Below are 7,981 nucleotides of genomic sequence, written 5' to 3'. Positions count from 1 at the left end.
CGCGTGCCCCATGGAGTCGCCGGCCATATCCATGGGGGAATGGCTGGAAGATAGGCAGATGTACAAGATGCATCTCCCACATGTCTACAAAGCCTTCCCGCGGATGCTCCAACCGCTCGACTCCATCGTGTCGGCGGTGCTGCGGGAGACTCGAGGGAGGAGATGGAGGGAGGGGGCGATGCGGATCCGCGACGACGCTCTCTCCTGGACCCAGTGCACGCGCGAATGGAGGGAAGCAGAGGAGGAAGCTGCGAGGGAGGAAGCCGAGGAGGGACTGAATCTGTTCTCTCACTCGCGCAGGTATGCTCGGATGTGCAAGGATCATGTGGATTGGGAGCTGTTGAATCTAGCCCTGCGGATCTACTTCGAAGGAGATTTCTCGGTGAAGCATATGATGCCCCACCCCAGTGAGCCGCCGATTGCGTTCGTTCGATGGGCGAAAGGAGAAGTGAATTCAGGAGATCCACGCCGTGCTGCGAGATGGGAATGCTTGACTGGACTCCTACCCACCAGCACGCCACCGGAGACGGAGCAGGTGGATCCCCTACCTTACCTCTCCCCCAAACCTGCAGAAGATTGAAATTAGGCTTGCAATCTGCTCCAATTGAGCTGTCTAGTGGTTATTTCTGCTTCCTGAGAGACAACATCTGGCTGGAGGATGAGCAGGAACCAGGAACTCCGATGAATTTCCCCTATCACAATGGGGGGGCATCGGTTGGGCATTGGTACGGCCCACCTCCGCCCCAAATGGGGGCACAATCTGGGCAGGCTCCTGTAATTACCAAAGATCAATCTGCTGGTGGTTCTGACTCTCAGATCAGTGGGAAATCTCAAGGCAAGAATCAGCAAAAGAAGAGATAGGACATCCAGAAAACTGCTCCTGCCCCTGCTTCGGGCCTTATGGCATACTCTGAGGTGATCTGCTACAACTGTGGGGAACCAAGGCATCATTTGGATAAATGTGTCAAGCCCAAGAGTTGTTTTATCTGCAAAATGGTTACCCATAAAGTTGAGAATTGCCCTGTCAGAAGGAAACCCCACAGTTCTACTAGATATGTTGGAAGTGATAGAAATACTGCTTACTTCCATGCAGTAGCTAACCAGAGGAGGAGCAAAACCCTCATTCACTCCCTTCATGGCCCTAATGGCCCTGTTACTGAGGTAGATGAGATGCTGAAAGTGGCTAGTGGCTTCTACAAAGACCTGTTTAAGAAAGAAAACCCTTCTGGGTTCTCTCTACAAAACAATTTTTTCTCTGCTTCTGAAAAAGTCTCTCCTGCTGAAAATGAGCTGCTAGAAGCCCCTTTTTCAGAGACAGAGGTGAAGGAAGCAATTTTTAGCTCTTATCCTGATGGGGCTCCTGGTCCTGATGTGATTCCTTTCTTGTTTTACCAGCATTTGTGGGACTTGGTGAAAAATGATCTCTTAGATCTTTTCCAAGCCTTTCATAGAGGAGAGTTGGATCCAGCAACTTACTCATGGGGGGTCTGTTGGGGTCAAGTTAAATAACTGTGAAAGTGAATTTTTTTCCTTGCTGGTAAAGGCCTTAGGTAAGGTGACCCATCTCCCCGCTTTTTTTTTTAATTTAGTAGTGGACGTTCTTACTAAAATGCTGAGCAAAGTTGCTGATCATAGTCTGATTGCAGGGCTCTGTCCTGAGGTCTGCCCTGGTGGCATCATCTACCTTCAATATGCAGATGATACCATCCTTTTCTTAGACAATGACTCCACACATGCTAGCAATCTGAAAACTGTGCTAACCTGGTTTGAACAAGTCTCAGGCATGAGAATCAACTACTCTAAAAGTGAACTCATCCCTATCAACATGGATGATCAGGAGTTAGCTGACTTCCTCTCTATTCTAGTCTGTAATAAACGTAACTTCCCCATTAAGTACCTAGGTATCCCTCTCCACTATGATAAACTGAGGAGAGAGGATATCCAACCCCTTCTGGATAAAATCATTAAAAGGATTGCTGGGTGGAGGGGCAAACTTCTCTCTTACAGAGGTAGATTGATCCTCATACAAGCTTGTTTGGCTAGCATTCCAGTGTATCTCCTCTCCTTCTTCAAGTTCCCTAAATGGGCAGTGAACCTCATTAATTCTCAAATGTCTCATTGCTTGTGGAATGATTTTGAGGGAAATAGGAAGCTACACCTTGCTAATTGGGCCCTAGTCTCTATGAAAAAAGATTTTGGAGGCCTAGGCATACCTAACCTCCAAGAAATTAACATATGTCTTCTAGGGTCTTGGATTAAAAGATTCTATGAGGAAGACCTGAAAACTTGGAAGCTTCTTATTGCCCATAAATACCTAGGAAATAAACCTAATATTTTTGTCCCTTCCTCCAACCCTAAGACCTCTAGATTCTGGAAAGGATTAAAATCTATTATGCATGCTGTGAAATTTGGCTACAGATGGAACATAGGGGATGGGAGAAGAACCAGGTTCTGGGAAGATAGTTGGTTTGGCATATCCCCCCTAGCAGTCCAATTTTGGCCTATTTACTCTGTCCGCAATGAGCTTAACAAAAGTGTCAATGAAGTTTGGGATGGTCAATGCCTAAAACTCTCTTTAACAAAAGCATTACCTTTACTGCCGAGCCGGATGCCCTAATTTGGCAGTTGGACAATAAGGGGAAGTATTCCTCCAGCTCCCTCTATCATGTTATCAACTTTAGAGGGGTTCAACCCGTGTTTATCCCTGCTGTCTGGAAATTGAGAGTTCCCCCTAAAGTTCATGTATTTCTCTGGCTTCTCTCCAAAAACAAATTGATGACTAGGGATAACCTTAGGAAGAGACACATCATCAAACCCCTTAATTGTGTTTACTGCTTGGAACAAGAGTCTTGTTCTCACCTATTTTTTTGAATGTATAGTTGCTAAACATCTCTGGGCCCACATTGAGGAATATTTCTCTAGTCAGATTGGCTCATCCTTTGAATCTGTCGCCAGATTCTGGATTGCTACCAAAAAGTGCTCAGTTTTAAACACTGTTAGCTCAGCTGTCCTTTGGTGCCTCTGGAAATATAGAAATGCTATGATTTTCAGTAACACCTCTTGCATTTCCATTCCGCAGGTCTTGAGGTTGATCAGGAACATGCTGAGGAACTGGGCGATTCTCTCCTCCGGATCGGACAAGGACAAGTTGATGAGCTTCGTGGAAACCCTAACAAGATCCCTCCAGAAACCGTTGGCGATCACTTGTGGCTGAACAAGGCTCGACCTGCTCTGGGGCTGGACCCGTGGGCTCGTCTCAAGATCTCTGATGAAGATGATGGCCACCTGGCGCCGAAAAAGAGGGACATCCACCATGCTATGCCTTACAGCCCGGTCTCTCCGCTTGCTTACTGGTCGCCACGGGCTGACACGGCCCCTCGGCTGAAGACCGTGAAGGCTTCGCTGGACCCTCCTTGTGTCATTTGAGTGCTCTATCTGCTCTGCCTTTGGCACCGCTCAGGTGATTTGTGTTATTCAGAGAACTTGTTCATCCACCCCCCTAGTTTGTAGCTTTTCTACCTTTGCTTTCAAACTGCTCTTTGAGCTGCTGTATCAGAATATGTTGTGGTTTCGTTCTCAGCAATGGAACCAGGGAGATGCTCCCTGTTTTTCTAAAAAAATCATATGTTATTATATATTATTTTTATTGTCATCATATATTTAACAAATACTTACATATGTAAGAAAACAATATCCCACATCTTATTAACTTATAAAAATAATTTCTTAACAAATAAAATCCTGGATTGTTTTGGCACGAAAATCCTAGTGGTTGTGTACAAAAGCTTGGTAAGATTTAAGGACGAACGTAATAATATCACTTATTATTTAAATATATTTATAACAAAATGCTCAGCCCCTTTTTATTTTTTGATAACATTGTTGGCCCAACCCAACATTATAATTAGAATCAGCCCAGCAAAATCGTGTATTTCGAGAAAGTGCAAATGGCCTGTAATTTTTTAGGAAATAAAATAAACGGGCCGCATGGACGCTACATTATTTGTTCACCCAGCCCAGCTAATGGCTGTAATTCAAAAAATATCAAATTGACTATAAATTCTACCGCGCAAAAAAAAGACTGTAAATTCTGAAAAAATGGGTTGAATACGTGCCACATTTTTGGAGGCTGAAATGTGGGCCAATAGGTCGAAGCCAATGCAAGTCGTTGTCAATTCAGTCAACAAATGATTCTGACATGTTAGCCGTTGGATTTACATCCAACGACAGGCATCCATCTTCAATCTCTCGTCTTCTTCCTCCAGCGCCGCCGGGACCACCTCCCGCCTCCTGCTGCTAGCAGCTCTGCTTAGCATGCTTCGCTATGAAGCGCTACTCCACCGTTGGCCAGGCCATCCCTCCACCACTCCACACCTCCTGTTCTTCTCCATCGACTGCCGAACCACACCGCACTAGAACCAGTTAACCCTTGTACACCTCTCCGTCTGCGATTCTACTCCCGCGTCTTCCCATCTCCGGCTTGTTGCTGTCTGGGGCCTCGTCGTCGTCGACCACCTTGGATGCGCTCGGCGCGGCGTGGTCAACGTGGTCAACGAACGACACCATCGGAAGTAGACTGTGCGTGGAGAGGCTGATAGCTGGGTCCACAGCCACACACAAGGAAATGCCTCCTTATTACACGCAAAATAATGATTCCTCCACCTGACATCTGGGACCCACTGGAAGGGCCTTTGTATTTCGCGAAATAAAGTGCCCCCGCTGATATGTCGGACCCACCAGCTATCTTCGCACGCAAGGAAGTGCCTCCTTATTACGCACAAAAAAATGAATATTCCCCCTGCTAGCTAGAACCCAGCATAGTGGGAGGCTGACTTGTGGGCCTACCAAGTTGACGGGGACGGACGGCTTTGTCAATTTAGTCAATACGAACGATTCTAGCTCCTGTTACCGTACGATGTTCATCCAACGACCGTAGTGCTTCTTCAACCTCTGGTCTTCTTGCTCCAGCCGCCCAAACCAGCGCCGGTCGTGTCGCATGCTCCTGCCTCCCGTGGCCGGCTGTGATGCCGTGGAGGCCTCACCGCCCCCTACTACTCCTACTGCTGGCCAGGCCATCCCTCTACTCACCCACACCCCCTGTTAATCTACAGCGACAGCAGCCTCACACCGCAGCCGAACCAGTGAACCCTCGTACTCCTCTTCGCGTGGGCATCCACTGCTGCGTCTTCCCCGGCTCCGAGTCATCCCCTTCCTAGTCGTCGCCATCGTCCACAACCTTGGTGCTCTCGACGCGGCGTGGTCAACCTGGTCAACGACCGACTTCCATCGGAAGAGTACTGTACATGCAGAGGCTGACAGCTGGGTCCATGGCAGTCGCAAGGAAGTGCCTCCTTATTACGCGGAAAATAATTATTCATCCACCTGACAGCAGGGACCCACCGGACGGGCCACCAGTATTTTGTGAAAAAAATCGTTTCCCCCTGACTGTTGGGACCCACTGTACGGGCCACCGTATTTTGCAAAAAAAAACGTTCCCCCCGCTGTCAGCTCGGACCCACCGGAAATGCCTCCTTATTACGCACAAAAATGAATACTCCCCCGGCTAGCTAGGACCCACCTTGCTGGGAGGCTGACTTGTGGGCCTACTAAGTTGACGGAGACGAAGGGCTTTGTCAACTTAGTCAATATGAATGATTCTAGCTCCAGTGACCGTATGATGTCCATTCAACGGCCGTAGTGCTTCTTCAACCTCTCGTCTTCTTGCTCCAGCCGCCCAAAGCAGCGCTGGTCGTGCCGCATGCTCCTGCCTCCCCTGGCTGGTTGTGCTGCTGCAGAGGCCTCACTACCCCCTACTATTCCCACCACTGGCCAGGCCCTGCGGCGACGGCAGCCTCACACCGCAGCTGAACCAGTGAACCCTTGAAGTCCTCTCCGCGCAGGCTTCCACTGTCGCGTCGTCCCCTTCCTAGGCCTCACCGTCGTCCACCGCCGTGGTGCTCTCCGCGCGGCGTGGTCAACGTGGTCAAGGAACGACTTCCATCGGAAGAGTACTGTACATGGAGAGGCTGACAGCTGGGTCCACGGCCACAACCCAGTTTTTTTGTGATTTGCCAAGTAAGTCGCTTTGTTAGGCCTGTTGGGCTGCAAATCTTTCAAGATGAGGAGAGCTTTCATTCGGCTGGCCGAGAAAATGGCCCATCAGTAATGAGAAATGGGTTGTACATTTTTAAAACACATCAAATCGGCAATTAGTTTCAAATATCTTTTTTTCATTTCAAGATTTTAAATTACATTAATTTTTATGCGTGGAGAATTTGTTGGATTTTATATTGATATACATTTATTTTTAAAATCAGTTTGAATGTGAGTCGAAATTTCGGGATTAAAAACAGTTCGGACTGCACCGAAATATGCAAAATTTCGTATAATTTTTTAACCGTTGCCACAATATGGGCTGCAATGCTAACAAAAAGAATATGGGCTCCAAAAAAACCTTAAGAATTAGCAAATGGGCTGTAAATTATTAGAAATAATGGCAGATGGGTTGTATGCTGTTTTCCACAGATTTGAGGCTTACCTAAAAAAAGGTTGACGCACAAGCACTGACTGTTGGATGTCCATCCAACGGCCGTCGTGCTTCTTCAATCTCTGCTCTTCCTGCTCCAGCCACTCAAACAAGCGCCGGCGGGACTGCCTGCTCCCTCCTCCTCGCGGCCGGCTATGCTGCCGCGCAGGCCTCACCGCCCGACCGTACTCTCATCGCTGGCCTAGCCATCCCTGTACTCACCCACACCTGCTGTTATTCTCCAGCGACGGCAGACGAACCAGTAAACCCTCGTATAGTCGTACTCCCCTCCGCGTGGGAAACAACTGTCGAGTCTTCCCTGCCTCCGTGTCGTCCCCTTCCTAGGCCTCGCCGTCGTCCACTGCCCTGGTGCTCTCGGCGCGGCGTGGTCAACATGGTCAAGGAACGACTTCCATCGAATGTGGACTGTATGTGGAGAGGCTGACAGCTGGGTCCACGGCGGTAGCAAGGAAGTGCCTCCTTATTACGCGGAAAATAATGATTCCTCCACCTGACAGCAGGGACCCACCGGATGGGCCACCGTATTTCGTGAAAAAAACGTTTCCCCCCTAACTGCTGGGACCCACCAGCTACACCTTCGCATGCAAGGAAGTGCGTCCAGGCAAAAAAATGATTCGCCCCCTGACTGCTGGGACCCACCAGCTACATCTTTGCATGCAAGGAAGTGCGTCCGGGCAAAAAAAACCAAAACGATTCGCCCCCCTGACTGCTGGGACCCACCAGCCCCTCAACTGCTGGGACCCACCAGCTACATCTTCGCACGCAAGGAAGTGTGTCCGGGCAAAAAACGATTCACCCCCTGACTGCTGGGACCCACCAGCTACATCTTCGCAGGCAAGGAAGTGCCCGACAGTCAGGACCCACCTGGTCGAAGCATACGTGGCATTGTCATTCTGGTCGCGAACGTGTACGTATATATATACTGGTGGATGTAGAGGCACGCACTTGTCGTAGTAAAGGCGGCCAGGGTGCAAGAAAGAAAATACAGCCACGTATGTGTACATACGGGCGGGGTCTTGAACGCCTACTCGCGCATACGTACGGCGAGGGCTCGTGTACATTGCTGGGTCGGAAAGGAGAAACAGTGTCATCGTCGTGTTCATGGGGAGGCAACGGAATGCGTGGTCATGTTCATCGGGAGGGCTTGGACGGAAGAGGCGATGGAAACGAGGCCTGGCGTACCGCACAACGGAGGAAACGGACCTCCTATGGTCGAAACGGGGGTCCTGTTGATCGGGAGGGGTGTGGCGTACCACAAAACGGAGGAAACGGACCTCCTACGATCGAAACGGGGGTCCTGTTGATCGGGAGGGGTGTGGCGTACCGCAAAACGGAGGAAACAGACTTGTGTTGGAGCGTTACGGTCGAAACGGGGGTCCTGTTCATCGGGAGGGGTGTGGCGTACCGCAAAACGGGACTCCACGGGATACTGTT

Source organism: Triticum aestivum, chromosome 4A (genome assembly GCF_018294505.1).
Source record: "Triticum aestivum cultivar Chinese Spring chromosome 4A, IWGSC CS RefSeq v2.1, whole genome shotgun sequence".
Lineage (NCBI taxonomy): Eukaryota > Viridiplantae > Streptophyta > Magnoliopsida > Poales > Poaceae > Triticum > Triticum aestivum.
Note: the sequence above shows the minus strand (reverse complement) of the source record.